The sequence below is a fragment of the Macaca fascicularis genome, chromosome 15 (assembly GCF_037993035.2).
Source record: "Macaca fascicularis isolate 582-1 chromosome 15, T2T-MFA8v1.1".
NCBI classification, from domain to species: Eukaryota; Metazoa; Chordata; class Mammalia; order Primates; family Cercopithecidae; genus Macaca; species Macaca fascicularis.
Window position 1 is genome coordinate 9,087,795 of NC_088389.1, and position 17,097 is coordinate 9,104,891.

At 49.4% G+C, this 17,097-nt stretch overlaps 1 pseudogene; it reads right to left on the reverse strand.

Moving 5' to 3' along the window:
- Positions 1–147: 147 nt before the first annotated feature.
- Positions 148–15,881, reverse strand: LOC141408708 (SH3 domain and tetratricopeptide repeat-containing protein 1-like; annotated as a pseudogene).
- Positions 15,882–17,097: the final 1,216 nt, after the last annotated feature.

Below are 17,097 nucleotides of genomic sequence, written 5' to 3' on the forward strand. Positions count from 1 at the left end.
TCAAAGCATCTGATGCCAAGGAACCAAATGATCCAAAGGAAAGGGGCTGAGGAGGCCCTGGGCCAGCTTCCCTGTGCCCCCCTCCCTGCCACCCCAACCCCCTTGCACCCCTCCACACCCCCACCACTGTAAAGCCAGTCCTCACCACTAGGTGCCCAGGGACAGGTAGAGCTGACTGGTGGTCTCCAGGAGCTGCCCTCTCCAGCACCTGGTCGGCCACCTCGCGGGCAAGGGAGAGCTGGAACTCGTGGTAGATGACACACTGGGTCTCGCTGGGCATGGCGACGCTGTAGAAGTAGCACAGCCGCTGGACGGCCCGCAGCTGGCCTGGGCAGAAGACAAAATGGAAGACGTCAGCCTCCCAGCATCGAAGTGAGGCTGGCTGGGTTCAGAGGCCCCTGCTCTGTGCTTGTCTCTTTCACACCTCTGTGAACCTGGGCCCCGTAGGCTGGGAGCCTGGGCTCAGACAGGCCATGCACCTGTGCAAGGGCAGGCGCCGAGCACATCGTGACATGGGCACAGCTTGGTGCACATGCTCATGGTACAGGCCGGCCTTCTATACAACTCCCAGGGCCGAGGTCCTGGCCAGGCTCGGCCCCTGCACCAGGCCATCTATTTCTGCTTCACAAAGCCCCTCTGGCCAGGACCAGGGCCACCTTCAGCCTGAGATGATGAGACCAGGGACACAAGTGGCCCCTGTCGCAGATGGAACCCTGAGAGAGCAAAGCCAAGCATCACGTCTGCCACACACGGCATCATGCTGGGGGAATGGGGTTCAAAGCCGGCCCCTGGCATTTCCACACATGCTTCTCTCATGCAACCAGGCTCTAAACCCACAGGCTCACTGGCCTCTCCCAAAGCCAGGGCGCTGGGAACGGTGGAAAGCTTCTGATTTTCTAGTGTCAGAAACATTCCGAAGATTAACAAAGGAAACCAGGTACGCCGAATGGACATCTGTCACACACGCCCCCCAACAACAGCTGAATACACAGTCCTCTTGAGCGCCCATGGGACATTCCCCGTGACAGACCATGTGCCAGGCCACAAAATGAGCCTCAGTGAAGGGAGAAGGACTGAGACCAAAGCAGATGTGTTCTTCAGCTGTACTGGCACAAAACTGGAAATCGACAGTGAAGAAAGTGTGGGAAATTCAAAACTATGTGAAAACTACACACTCCTAAACAACCAGTGAGTCAAAGAAGAGACCATCAGGGAAACTGAAAATTAATTTGAAAAGAATACAAACAAATGCACAGCCCGGGCCAGCACGGTGGCTCACACCTCTCATCCCAGCACTGTGGGAGGCCGAGGCGGGAGGATCGCTTGAGTCCAGGAGTTTGAGATCAGTCTGGGAAACATGGTGAAACCCTGTCTCTATAAAAAAAAAATACAAAAATTAGCCGGGTGTGGCGGTGCACATCTGTAATTCCAGCTACTCAGGAGGCTGAGGCATGAGAATGACTTGAACCTGGGTAGAAGTTGCAGTGAGCCAAGATTGCACCACTGCACCCCAGCCTGGGCAATAGAGCAAAACTTTAAAAAAAAAAAAAAAAAAGCACAGTGTATCAAAAACACCAAGATGTAGCTAAGGCAGTGCTGAAAGGGAAATTTATAACTGTAAATGTCTACATTTAAAGAAAGAAGAAAAATCTTAAATCAAAAGCCTAACTTTCCACCTTGAGAAACTAGAAAATGAACTAAACCCAAAGTGAATAAAAGGAAGAACATAAGAAACGTGAGAGTGGAAATGGGAAGTAAAAATACAGAGAATGGAAAGACAAAAGAGATAATCAACAGAACCAAAAGTGGGTTTTTTGAAAATAATAACAAAATTGACAAATCTTTCACCAGACTGACCAAGAAAACAAAGATGGGGCACAAACGACTAAAATCAGAGACTGAGCACCATGGCTCACGCCTGTCATCCCAGCACTTTGTGAGGCCGAGGGGGAAGGATTGCTGAGGCCAGCATTCAAGACCCCCCTGGGAGAACATGATGAGACCCCATCTCTAATAAAAATAAATAATTACAAACCCAAGTTTCTAAAATCAGAAATGAAAGAGGAAACATGATTGCCGACCTGACAGAAATAAAAAGATTCCATGAAAACACTAGGAACAATTGTACACCAAGAAGCCAGACCATCTAGACACAACAGCCAAACTCCTAGAAGGACACAAACTACCGAAAGTGACTCAAAAATGACCCCAAGGAAACATGTGGGGTATCAGCCCCGCCCTCGGTCTCCCCGACCGTTCAGCTCAGGGTGGGGAGACAGGGAAGCATGATTCCCGTTCCCTGGCCTGCATTTCCAAGTCTGAATCCCCCAGCACCCAGGGGAGGGCCTCGTAGGAGGAGGTACCACAGGCTATTGTGCCAGGAGCCACCGGAGGCTGCAGTGGGGACTGGGGCGCTGGGTTCCTGGAGGGTCTCCTTCCAGTCACAGAATGTCCCTGGGGAAGAAGCCTGGGTCTGAACCCCCCAACCCTCCTTGGGCAGATGTGTGGGACCGGGGCCCCTTCACACGGTCCTTTCCAAAATATCACTCCTAGGGCCAGGAGTGGGTGCCAGGCCTGTGCTGGGAAATGAGCAGATTCAGATTTGGGCACAGCCCCTGCAGCTCTGGTCCAGGCCACAAGAGGCACCTCTGAGTGGTGTCACTATGCCATGACAAAGCGCTGCAAGGCAGAGGGGACTCAGCAGTATCCCTTGTCTCAGCCATTTCCCTGCACTCAACTTCCTCATCTATTCTCTGTGGACTAGATTTCGGACAGCCCTGCCCACCTACTGTCCGTTCACTGCTCGGTCTGCAGTGACTGTTCGATAGCACTCCGTGGCTCCCCAGTGCTCTTGGGGAAAAGGCCAAGCCACAGCCTGAGGCCCCAGGCCCTGCTTAGCTCTCCAGAAGAGCTTCTCACCATCCAGCACCCAACCCACCCACTCCCAACTCTGCACCTCCCTGCATAAGCCCTGTTCATTCACCCCTGCTCACACTCCCGCTCACTCACCCCCACTCACTCACCCCCGCTCACTCACCCCCACTCACACCCCACTCATCGCCACTCACACTCCCGCTCACACCCCCACTCACACCACACTCATCCCCACTCACACTCCCACTCACACTCCCGCTCACTCACCACCACTCACATCCCACCCATCCTCGCTGACTCACCCCCACTCTCTCACCCCTGGGCCTTCACACAGGCTACACCATCAGCCCCTCATCCACACCTATTACTTGACTAAATCCTCTCAACCCTCTGGGCCCAGACTAAAGAGGCTTCCCTAACCCGGGGCCAAGTGCTGCCCCGCCATCACGCCACTCACCCTTTTGTGGCTTCTCTGGCCTGAAGCTCACATTCCCACGCTCAGCACCTCCCTCCCGAGGACCCCACAAGCCCCTTTTGTGGGTGGGGCCTGGCACACTCAGCACTAGCTGCTTTTGCGTGAACTGTTCTGTGGCTTTGGGCAATCACCCGCCCCTGTGTCCTCTGTGAAGTGGGATGACCGGTGCACAGGGCTGCCGAGATACCAAGCAAACACAGGCACAAGAACTGGCGTTCAGGGCCTGGCTCATGGAGGGGCCCCAAGTCCCAGCTCAGCACAACATGCCTTGATCCCAGGGTTATGTCTAGGGATTCCCAGCACGCAGGACTTTCCGTGCTCAAGGCAGGATGGTCCCTGGGCAAACCAGGAAGAGCTGCCTGCCTCAGTAGGGCACAGAGGGCCTGGCCCTGCATGGGAACGGCCTGTCTCCAGGGCGTTTGCCAACATCTGCTGCTGGCCATGACTCAGCACTTCCGATGGTGGAAAAACCACCACTTGTTTCCGAATCACAAACCCCAGGTGTGCCCTGACCCAAGTGGCCCCAGAAGGCTCACAGGAGGAACTGGGGCACTCACTCTCCACGTGGTCCATCTCCACGGCCACCAGAAGGACCCACTCGTAGTAGCCCTTGCACTGCTGGGCCGGGCCCTGGCGGGTGAAGAGGTAGCCCAGGAGTATGTGGGTGAAGTCCCGGCCACACTCCCCACAGGGAAGCCTCGAGAACAGACGTACAGCCTCCAGGAGGTAGTGCTGGGCCAGCTGGTCCCAAAGTTGGCCAGCAACACTGCCTGGTTCCTCCGCTGGCCCAGGTCCCAAGCCACCGGTAGGGCGTGGTAGTAGCCCTTGGCTGCCTGCCTCGTCTGTCCCGTCCTCTTCAGAGCCACGGCCACCAATGTTGGCAATCACACCCTCCTGGTCCTCGCTGACCACCACTGCATCCTGGACAGACTGCAGGATGTTCAGGGCCACCAGGCTCTGCCTATGAAGCACATGCAGCCAGGCCAGGGCCACCAGGGGGTCCACGATGGCACGGACTCCGGCAACAGCACAGGCTTCCACCGCCTGCGTCATGAAGGTGATGGCTGGGCCATGGTAGCCATGGTGGCTGTACGGCTGGGCCAGGCTGGCCTGGAGAAGGCCGCGCAGCGCCTGGCCTGTGCCCGGGCTTAGGGAGGCCAGCGCTCGCCTGAGGTAGTGGGAAGTCTGGGTGGGGAGGCTCTGGGGCTGGAGGGCGTTCTGGAGCACCAGGTTCACGTTCCTCAGCGAACCAGCCAGCGAGTCCTGTGTCCTCAATGAGGCCACCTTGACACAGCTCAGCACCAGGTGGGGCAGGCACTCGCGGCTGTAGATGTCAGCCAGGAGTAGGCAGCAGTCTGAGAGCCACGCAGCGTCTGGGGCTCCCGAGTCCCTGTGCAAAAACAACAGCTGCTCTAGGAAGGGCAGGGCCTCCTCAGGCTGCTTGAGGTGCACGTGGTGCCTGGCCAGCAGGAAGCAGGCCCGGGCCTAGGCCTGCTGGCTCTGGCCACCCACCGCCCACTGCAGCACCAGCTGCAGGAGCTCCTCGTCCGCCGCGGTGCTGCAGATGTGGCCAGGCGTCCCCAGGAGCAGGGCCATGACTCTGGGAAACAACTGTGTACACTTCTCCCGGTTCTGCTTCCAGTAAATGCAGGCCAGGTTGGCGTACACAGCCACCACCAGGAATAGGTCCCCAAAGCTGCCCTCCAGGGCCCCCAGTGTTTCCTCCAAGTACACCCGGGCCTGGGACAGCTTGAGCCTCCTGCTGCACAGCCGCCCCAGGAGGAAGCAGAGCCTGGCCAGGGCCATGAGGAGGCCACCTTTCTTGGCCGCCCCTCGGGCCTGTGCCAGGCGCCCAGTCAGCTCCTCCTCGTCGCTAAAGCTGCTGAACATGCTGCTCAGCCATGGCAGCGCCAGGTTGTACAGGCCACAGAAGCTGGCCTTGAATCCAGAGCTGTTCAGGAACAGCAGCAGTGAGCTCATGGCCTCTGGATCCTCCCAGTTGTCCTCAGCTTCCAAGCAGAAGGAGGGCTCCTCGGGGTCCTGCAAGCTCACGTTGCTGGATGCTACACAGAGACCCCAGGACGCTGACTCCTGGGGGCAGCCTGGGCAGGTCTTGCATTGTTCCAGAACATTCTTCACCTTCGGCAGGGTCTCCTGTGGCTCCAGGCCCAGGCAAGGTGGAGGTATTTCTGCAAATCACAAAAACACCTAGACAGATTAGAGTCCAACAGTGAGTCCTTGGTCCACTTGGGGCAGGATCCCCGCATCCCCGTCCTCTGTGTCCCTGGCGCAGCTTGCCATGAGCCCTTGAGAATTATGCGCAATGCAAACCCAGGGTCTGGAGCACGTACGATCTCCGGGGACACAGAGAACACGCAGGCCCGTGGCCCGACTCTCCTACAAAATCACCCTCCTGTCCTGCTTTGTCGCCACCTCACAGCATGGTTTTAGGAGACTATGTCAGCTCAGTGATCCCTCAGAGTGCCTTTCCCTTTAGATAGAATCAAAGCCTTCTAACTGGACCCATGTATATGCAGCACTACAACTACAAATTTAACTTTTGTCAGCATATTGGGCCCCCCGGTGGGGTACAGGAATCCATGAAATCCTCAACAGCCAATCAGAGCTATTGATCAGCTCAAAAGCTGCTATGCAAAATTGGTAAAGCCACCGACGGCACAGGACAGGGGTGTTGTACCCATGTACCCAGCTCCGTGCAGGGAAACGGACCATCCCTGCAGGAAGGATGGGAAAGCTTCCAGGCCCCTGTGGCCACCTTCACCTTGGATGGTCTGAAAACCTGAAGCCCACGGTTCCTAACAAAGGCCAGCCTGCTCAAGCAACCCACTGGTGCCTGCTGGCTTTGGTGAATTCCTAGCCAAAGCCCCCTCCCAGAGGTGAGCAAACGAGCGCATTTCCTGTTGGAAAACCTGGGATGAAAGGAGGCATTACTGGGAAGGAAAAAACCTAGATTTAAACAGACCCTCTGTTTCAAGCTCACATGCAAAAAATATTTTCAATACAAACTGCCTCCTTATTCATCTGTAAAGCCTTGGCATTAAAAAAATAAATAAATATGATTTAGAGGCAAATGTGACTTGACTACACTAGATGAGCTAAGAAATCTCCCCCACCCGGCAGAGGCCCACAGCCCCTCCCAGCCACTACCCTGGCCTCCGGGGCAGCTGGAGAGCCACGTGCCTTTGCTCCAGAGACTTTGGCAGAGGGTGGAACCACCCCCTCCCCGAGGCAAACCTACAACAGCCTTCCCTTCCCCACTGGCTTCCCGGGCCTCCTCTGGGACCTTGTGCCTGCATCCCAAATGTACTGGGATGGATCCCATTCCCAGGGAACTTCCAAGGGCCCTTGGTGCATTCACATCACCAGGCTGTCCACATGCGGGCCCTGTGTGAGGGGAAGCGACAGAGCCGCAGAGGGGAGACGGGAGAGCCTCCCTGAATCAGCCCCTCAGGAAGGAGCAGACCCTTCAGGGACCTCAGTTGAGGCCCCTGCAACCTAAGGCTCTGAATTCTGCTACCCGCTGAGGGCTGTGTGGCCTCCCATCTCTGAGGCAGAGCACAGGGCAAGCTGCAGCTTCTCCAGGTCATGAAAAAGGAACCCACAGCTACATGTGGGCCCCAGCAGTGGAAAGGATGCCCCACCTCGGTCGGGGACCAGGCGGGGGTCAGCATGTTCATGGGAAGAAGTGTGGGACCCCACAGCCTCCAGTGCCAGAGTAGACGGGAGGTTCAGGCCCACCTCAGGCGACGTCCCCCAAGCCCCCAGCCCGCACCACAGAGGGGTGACTGTCGCATCCAATGCCCACTGTACTCAGCTCTGTCCCCTCCCCCGGCATTACCCCAAGGCCCAACTCATAACCAGAGGAAGCCTGAACCACTGGCAAAACCCACCTTGTTCCTGCGGCTGCTCGGTCTCAGCTTCCTCTACTGAGTCTGCCAAGGGAGAAAAGAGAAGCAATGAACACCCCCAGCCAGCACCTCTGCTCCCATGTCAGGTTGAGCTGGTGTCGGTGTTGCAGGGTGAGAGCATTGCAGGGTGCAAGGGTTGAAAGTCACATCATCCTCTTCCCTCCTGGATCATGGGAACAACATCACTGGGGGGTGGACACTTTCTGCGATATTGGGAGTAACATCGTCTTCTGTGCCTTGGAATATTAAGGACAATATCATGGGGGGCCGTGTACATCTTCTGCAATATTGGGAATAATATTATCCCCTCTCTCCCTGCATACTAGGAAAGATATCAGACTGGGTGTTCACCTCCTGCGATATGGGGATTAATACCATCTTCTCCCCTTCCAGATATCAGGAAGAGTATCACACGGCGGTGTACGGTGTCTGCGATACTGGGAGTAATATCAACCTCTCAGCCTTGGAATATTAAGAAGAATATCACAGGGTGGATGTACACCCCCTACCATATTGGGAGTAATATCAGCCTCTCCTCTCCATGGATAATAGGAACAATATCCCAGGCTGGATGTACGCCTCCTGCTCTATGGGGAGTCATATCCCTTCCAGGGTACTCATAACAATATCACAGGGTGGGTGAACACAGCCTGCGATACTGGAACTATTATCATCCTCTCCCCATCCAGATACTAGGAACCATATCACAGAAGAGCTGTACCCTCCCTGGGATATTGGGAGTAATATCATATGCTTCTTCTGTGAATATTAGGAGCAATATCACTGGGTGGCTGTCCATTCATTGCTATGTTGGGGGTCATGTCATACTCTACCCCCTGGATATTAGGATCAGTGTCACAGTGTGAGTGTACACCTACTGCGATATTAAAACTAAGATCATGTTCTCTGTCCCTGGATATTAGGAGCAACATCACAGGTAGGTGTACACCCCCTGCAGTATTAGGAGCAATAATATGATTAATTAGTAAACATCAATGATCGATTTTAATAATTATCAGGCTGGTCTCGAACTCTTGACCTCAGGTGATCTGCCTGCCTCAGCCTCCCAAAGTGCTGGAATTACAGGCGTGAGCCACCGAGTCCGGCCAACACTTCTTGACATCTCTTTTTGGACCTCAAATTTAGCATGCCAAAAACACACTTTTGATTCCCCCTGCTATAACCCACTCCTCCCGGAGTCTTCCCGATCCCAATAACAGCATCTCTAGTCTTCCAGTTACTCAGGCCAAAATCCTTGACATCATCCTTAAAACTTCTTTTTCTCTCTCTTGTCATCCAACCCATTTAAACTATCCTTTCAAAATATGTGCCAGACCAAACCACTTCTCACCTTCCTCATCATTTCCAACCAGGTGCAGCCCTCATCATAGCACTTTGAGTTACTGCAAAAGCCTCCCAATCGCCAGGCACAGTGGCTCATGCCTGTAATCCCAAGCACTTTGGTAGGCCAAGGCAGGTGGATCATCAGAGGTCAGGAGTTCAAGACCAGCCTGACCAACATGGTGAAACCCCTCTACTAAAAATACAAAAAATTAGCCGAGCATGGTGATGGGTGCCTGTACTCCCAGCTATTCGGGAGGCTGAAGCAGGAGAATCACTTGAACTCAGAAGACAGAGGTTACAGTGAGCTGAGATTGTGCCACTGCACTCTAGCTTGGGTGACAAGAGCGAAACTCCATCTCAGGAGGCTAAAAAAAAAAAAAAAGCCTCCCAACCCACCTCTCTCCTTCCGCCTTTCACCCTGCCCTGAATTCTACTTTCCACTCTCAAACATTCCAGAATAAAAAAAATTATATCCACAGAGAGAGAAAGTACAAATGGGGTGAAATGTTTGGGGAATCTGAGGGAAGAGTATATGGGAATTCTCTGTACTATTTTTGCAACTTTGCATAAGTCTGGATTATTTCGAATTTAAGAGTTAAACAAAGAAAAAAAATAACACACACTATCTCCCTTTGTGAATCCATCCTGTCTTTCCCCTGGCAACTTAAGGACGCTCTCAACTAACACATCTATTTTTTCATGAACACTAAAAGAACCCTTGCCTAGTTTTGACTTTCTGTGCTTGGCAGTAGAAGTGTGTGTGTGTGTGTGTGTGTGTGTGTATTTCATATATGTGTGTGTGTATATATGTGTGTGGTGTGTATGTATAGAGAGGGAGAAATATATATGTGTGTACATATATAAATATATATTGTATATTTAAAATGGTAATGTGTATATATATAAATATATGTGTGTATGTAGATATATATAATACATACCCCACAGCCTGTCCTTAACCAGTTCTAAACTTAGTTGGAAAACACATACCTAAGCAGAGAATTTCAAAACAATATGATGAATATTTTGATAGAGGGATGTGTTGCTATGGAACACGCTGCTAAGACACAAAATCTCCTAGATGGGGCAATGAATGAACAATGCTTTGCACCTATAGGCAACCCCTCTGATATTCCCTCAAACGTTTATAGTTATATGCATTTGCTTCCCCCAGGATCCCCGTTTCATAAGGGTTAGTCCTAGAGTCTAGCAAGTTCCTACTACAGCTGGCACACATATGCCATTCAAGAAACAGGGGCGGAGTGAATGGCGAGTTAAGAACCATTTGTCAGCCAGTGCTCAGTAATACGACATGCACTGGTATGCAAATTATATTTCTGTTGAAAGCAACAACAGAATCACAAATTATCTTTCCAGAGAAAGCAAGCCTCAAAAGCTTCTTTACCCCACTAAAGCACATTATAAGTAGCTCCCCTTATACAAAAGAAAACCTCATTCGTTATCAATGGCATGTAAACCTAATAAGCCTCCGCGTCTGATGACATCTCTTCCATCCCCAGGAGTAGATAAAGGAGGTTCCGGAAATCCTGGTAGTTGTGAAGGTGGCTCCCAGCTCTGACAGTCTTGAACCCTGCGGACGCGGAGGTCACACAGCAGAAGAACAACCGAGGGAAGCATCATCAGGCTTCGAATATGTTTGAACCAGAGATGGCAAATAAGCTGCAGCCAACTGAAAACACCAGAGATTCATGGTGGCCACCTGAGGGGTTGTGCTCTTAAAAAACAAAAATTAAAAATAAAAATTAGAAAATTAAAAAAGGAAGGGGTCAAGAATCCATCAGGTCTGACTGAGACGTGTATCAGTGACTAACACCCCGTATGGCAAAAGTACTCCGGTGCGCTTTGGGTACTCACAGCTTCAGCAGTATTCAAAGGCGTGTGCTTCCCTAAGACTAAGCCACGGGAATACCCCCAGCAACACTGCCAGGAGAAACGTCTCCCATGGATTTGGCTAGAAATACAGTTGTCTTTAACAAATTAACACTGAATAAATCCTGACTTATTAGAGCCTGTGAGAATGACATTCTCAATGATAACAGTTATCACTACAATCTCCAAACATCTGCGATCCTGCAGGGAGGAGCTGTGACAGTGCAGGCCACATATCCAGAATGCTTCCCAGACTGCCTGTTAAAGAATAAAAGAAATGAAACCCCCCCAAGAATGTCTTCCCTCACATTTAGCCAGTTGTTCCTTTGTGTGCATCTCTGTGCTAAAATGGCCATTCTTCCCCACAGCCTGAAGTCATATGCTAAAATAAATGAGACTCACATGAAGCCAGAAACGTGCAGATGTGAGGAAACCACCACAAATGAAATGGGCTGGAGAGTGTGGCCAGGAGGATGGTAGTTCCCAGGAAGCAATTATTTCATCTCTGTCCATGAAGCGGGCAGCTGTCACTGTCCCCCAGGCCCACGCCAGCCACTCGAAGTAGGTTCTAACCAAACTACCTCCAACAATCACGTAAATACACCACACAATTGACTTCTGAAAGGACACCTTGCAACCAACAAGAAACTGTTAGCACAACTTTGACAAACTGTGCAACTAAAAACCTTGGAAAGGGATAAACACTGCCACATTTTGACTCAAATACTGTTACGTGGTAGCACTGCAATAATTCACTGAAACAGAAGAATGAATGAGGAATATGTTTATATAGGAATCAGAGGAAGCATGACTAATCATTTAAAGAAATAGGTCAAGAAACTGCTAGGTTCAAATGCTACCGTGAGACACTGTCAGGGCCTTAGGCAAATTCACTTCTCTTGGTCCTGTTTCTAGGTTCATCAAAACCCAGCTTTGGACTAGGGAATCTGTTGCTTTCCAATGCCTTCCTTCTGTGATTCCGGCCCAGACTTTAGGACTGCTCTCCCACTTGGTAGATGAAAGCACTTTCTATGTAGAACAGCAAGAGTACATTTCTGTGTTGAATGCGGTTTGGGACCTACTCTATGAGGCAGAATATCATCATGGAACTTTAAGCACGATGACAAGGCGCACTCTAGATAAGGATAACACATAAGATGTGGCCATACACCTGTGCGTGCCTGGCAGGGAGATGGGGAAGTCTCATTTAATGAAGCCGGGGTGCCTGTTGCACCTGAACATCCTCAGTCCACGTCAAGTTCACAACGTCCTTCTGGCATCAAACCACAGGTGTCACATACTTTTCCATCCTTTCCACCCAAGATTAAAATGTGCAGAGCACCGTGATAAAGACACCTCCATTCCCAGCATGTGGGCTCTCATTCCGTAGAATTACATACTTTCGGTGCAAAATGGTGACCAGGTTGCAGCGGCAAGCAAGACTGGGCTCCGAGGGGACAGCAGACCCTGCAGGAGCCACCACTCCTGTCGCCACAGTCTGATGCAGCTGCAGAGAAGCTGTGGCTGAGGCCATTCACTTTGTGAGAGAACCGCACAGGAGGGAAAAGGTAGGGAAGGTCGGGAAGACGGCAATGTCATGCTTCTGAGCCCAAGCCAAGCCATCGCATCCCCTGTGACTTGCACTTATATGCCCAGATGGCCTGAAGTAACTGAAGAATCACAAAAGAAGTGCAAATGCCCTGTCCCACCTTAACTGATGACATTCTACCACAAAAGAAGTGAAAATGGCTGGTCCTTGCTTTAAGCGATGATATTATCTGGTGAAATTCCTTTTCCTGGCTCAAAAAGCTCTCACACTGAGCACCTTGTGAACCCAACTCCGGCCCACCAGAGAACAACCCCCCTTTGACTGTAATTTTCCGTTACCTACCCAAACCCTATAAAACACCCCCACCCTTATCTCCCTTCGCTGACTCTCTTTTCGGACTCAGCCCGCCTGCACCCAGGTGATTAAAAAGCTTTATTGCTCACACAAAGCCTGTTTGGTGGTCTCTTCACACGGACGCGCATGACAGGCAGGTGCAGAGCCAGGGAAGGGCCTGTGACGAGAACAGAAAGGAATGCGTCTCCCTGTACACACACTCGGATTTTATGACAATGTGCGCAGGGGGCTGAACTGGATGCCTGAGAACATTCCTCCAAGTCCTTTTGCTGATTTTCTAAATATTCGTGTAAAATCTGAACTCAGACAAAATTTTTTTAAATCGCTTCAATCAACGTCTTTGTCTAGTGCTACATGATCATTGAGAAAACCAACTTCTGTTCTATGGCTCACATCCTCCTATAAAGTCCCAGGGATTTTACAAGGGAACGCACCTCTCATTCGCATCAAGAACACCCACAACTACCATTAAATAAATGCTTAATTTGCTTACATAATTTTTTAAACACCCAGATTTGAAATACAATAGAGAAGACAACTTTTGGATAGCTCTGCTTTCCAACTGCGAACTGCGGGTGGAGAAAATAACCTGCCATGATTTCTAACCAGTCAACAACCTGCCTTCCCTGGCTGCAGTAGGAGCAATCTTTCTGAGCTCAGGATTAAAAATAACCCAGCTGGTTAGCGGAGAGATAATCATCAGTTCTCAGCGGGCTTCACGGGTCCCAAATCCGCATGTGATACGTGGAAGTAAAAAGCTATCAATGATCAGGCATCTGAACGCTTATCCCACCTCGCCATCTGATTCTCCTGCCTTGCAAATTTAAAATTAATAAGCCTGCTATTGGAGAACAGAGTTGGTGCTGCATCTGTCTTCCTAAAATTATGGATAATTACCAGCCCACAATGGCTTCTAATCAGATTTGAGTAGTCCCTTAGACAGGAAGCTAAAGTGCCTCAGCCCTAAACTGAGAAGAAAACAGAAACTGGAATGTTCTAGGTTTGATTTTTTCCCCCTTGTTCTAAAGTGGCTGTTCCCGAATCTCCTTCTACTGTCTTGTTTATAAAATGTATGAGAAACAGGAAAATTCAAAGACATGATAGAAATGGCCACTTTTTCTAGGTACAAACTTGTGAACATTATTTTCAGCTGCTGGGCCCAAAAGACCAAACCGAGCATGCGCAGTTACCTGAGCATAGCGCCACGAGAGCGAGCTATTCGAGGAAGAAACAGGGTCACTAGAAGCCTGAGCCTTTACTCCCAGCTCTGCAACTCATTCACCCGATGACCTTGGTGAAGGCTCTTAGCTTCTGTGAGCCACAAGAGAATCACGGGAAAACAGAAGATATGAAAACTGCTCTGCCTTTTTCACAGAACTGCTGAGGGAATAAAATCAGATAACGGATTTTAAAATTCTCTGTGAATTACAAAGCAAAATGCAAACGTATGAAATCATTCTTACCATTAATAACAGCACTGTCAAATTAAGAGCAGAGTTAAGACCACAGCATTTTCCACCCCCTGACTCCCGAGAGAAATAGTGAGTCCAGCCGATGTATTTAGGCGACCCCAGTATCTAGGCTTTGAGAGCCTCAAACCGCTCATGAACTCTGACAGTATCACTCCAGCCCAGTGCTCATTAAGTTCTCCAAGACAGCCAACTGACATAAAATACTACAGCTTTTGCAGCTGGGCTGGAAGCCCTCCAAGCTCACAGCACAGCTCAACAATGAAGAAGAGGTTTTCTGCCACTAGACTCAAAAGCTGGCTTTCATAGATTCCCATAGAAAGAACATTCAAGGCCAGGCATGGCGGCTCATGCCTGTAATCCCAGCAATTTGGGAAGCCGAGGCAGGAAGATCACCTGAGGTCAGAAGTTCAAGAACAGCCTGGCCAATATGGCAAAGCCCCATCTGTACTAAAAATACAAAAATTAGCCGGGCATGCTGGCGGGCACGTGTAATTCCACCTACTCAGGAGGCTGAGGCAGGAAAATCCCTTGAACTCAGGAGGTCGAGGTTGCAGTGAGCTGAGATCACGCCACTGCACTCCAGCCTGGGTGACAAGAGCGAAAGTCCATCTCAAAGAAAAAAAAAAAAGAAAGAGCATTCTTTTTTGCTGATGTTAAATTTCCTGTGCTTAACACAGAGAAATCATACAACACTGAAATCCCGAAAAACATATCATAAAAAGCATTTAGTGACTAAAGACATTCAATATAACCTGTAACATTGAGTTCCCCTCCTCTTTCCAGCCAGCTCCACTAACGCTGTGACCCTTAACACAATGCTTTCACTAACACACAGGAAAATTGATAGGACCGCTTACCCCTCTCAGCTGACAGCTAAACCACTGTTTCTCCCTGGGCTCACTAAAGATGACCTTTACCCAAAACCAGGCTGCAACGACCCTGTAGATGTTGACTAACAATTTCAAAATTCCCATATTCTTTGTCCACTCCTAAGGAAGATGAACTGAAGCCAGGTGTCTCCAAGTCAGAACTAACAGAGGCCTTAAACATCAGATGGCCCATTCCCTTCTTTGACAACCGGGGGATCTAAAGCTGAGCTTATGGAAGAAAACAGCCTGTTTAGTAACAAAGCGAAAACCAAACCCTAGTCACCCAACCTCTGGTCCAGAACTCCTGTGACATTCCAGCACCCATACAGGATGAGTCTCCCTAACCAGAAACTCTGAAATCTACAACTTTTGAGTGCCGACGTGACGCTCAACGAAATGTTCATTGGAACAGCTCAGACTCTGGATTTTTGAATTCAGGAGGCTCAACCAGCAAGTATAATACAAATATTCAAAAATCCAAAAATGTAAAGAAATCTGAGACACTTCTGGTTCCAAGCAGTTTGGACGAGGGATATTCAACGTGCATTTTTTTTTTTTCTCTAATGAAGGAAATTAAAAACGAGGCCCAAGCAAAGTCATTCAATCCATACTAAAGTCATTCAATAGTTTAATTAGTACCCATTTAAAGTTAAGTTCTACCCGCAGATATTTAAAAGGATGAATACATACACGCCTATAATTCCAGAACTTTGGAAGGCCGAGGTGGGAGGATCACCTGATGTCAGGAGTCCAAGACCAGCCCGGCCAGCATGGTGAAACTCCATTCCTACTATAAATGCAAAAATTAGCCAGGCGTGGTGGCGCACACCTGTTATCCCAGCTACTCGGGAGGCTGAGGCACGAGAATCGCTTGAACCTGGGGGAAGCACGTTGCAGTGAGCCGAGATCACATCACTGTACTCCAGCCTGGACCACAGAGCAAGACTCTGTCTCAAAAAAAAAAAAAAAAAGGAAAAAGAAAAAAGAAAATTTAAATTGTGTTTTCACATGGAGCCCATGTTCCCAGAACACAAACCCTGCTCTGTGCTCCAAGAGCACACAGGGTGCCCCTTTATCTTAATGTTCACCATATTCCATGACAGCCATTGGCACGTGTCTGTCCATCGCACTAGACTTCCTGTGCATGAGGCAGGGATCATATATTATTACCTTTCTGTCCCCAGTGTCTGGCCTAGAAGACACTCAGTAAATGATTCCTGAATTAAGTCAGTTACTAAAATATGTTAAACTTGTATTAACAAAATTGATTTAATAAGTTTGCCAATGCAGCGTTCATACCACACAGCTTAAATCTCAACCTGTGGATTTATCTTGTGTTCTGCTAGATTATCACCTATTAACATTCAGGAGGCCCCTGGTATGTGCTAGGCATTACTAATTGCTGGAGACCTAGCAGTGACAAAACAACATTCCTTGTTCAAAGACAAGTTCTAGTATAAAGAGGAATAGAAGGAACAGGCTAGATTGATGAGAGAGCTAAGAAAAGGACAGGCTGCCATGGGAAGCACCTGGTCTTGTCTGGATGGTACACAGTTAACAAAGTCTGAGTGCTTCATATAGCATAAGATCATCTCCTCCAAAGAAGTGAATGAAGCTTTGATTCCCCAGTACCAGAAGTCACCATAAAGGTGTGCACGGCCACATGCTTAGTGTAGGAAGTGAAACCAAACGAACAAACAAAGCTCCAACTTCCAGAGGCAATGGTCCAATTATGAAATCCTCTGGCTACGTTCAATTGAAATTCAAGGTATTCAAGAGGTCAATATTTAAGGGATAAATTAACCCAACCACTTAAAACTAAAGTAGTCAAGGGGTAAAGGTATAGTACCTTTTACAAATTTATTAGCTCTTAATATTTACATTTAAATATGACGACGATGGTGTAATAACTTTACTAACTAGTTATTATGTGTTAGGCACGAAACTAAGCACTTTACACACACATTTGCACGATTCTGTGAGATGATAATGACCCCTTGTCATCCCATTTCATAGATGAAAGTCAGGTTTATATAAGCTTAAAAACTTACCCGAAATGACACAACTACTTAGCAAAACCCAGGCAGCCTGACTCCATAGGCCTTGTTTAAAGAAGTAATATTTATAAACTGTCCAGCACAGCGGTGGTACAAACAAGAGTTCAATAAATGCCTAAAGGGTACTTCATACCCAAAATCGTTTCCTGCCAATCAAACTAGACTTACTCTTCTTCTGCATAACCAACTGTCAAATTATTGTTCCATGAAGAAAAGGTGGAATGGGAAGAGATCAGAATAGAGTGAATAACTGCTAAATATACTTCATGACAGGATGTGGCATT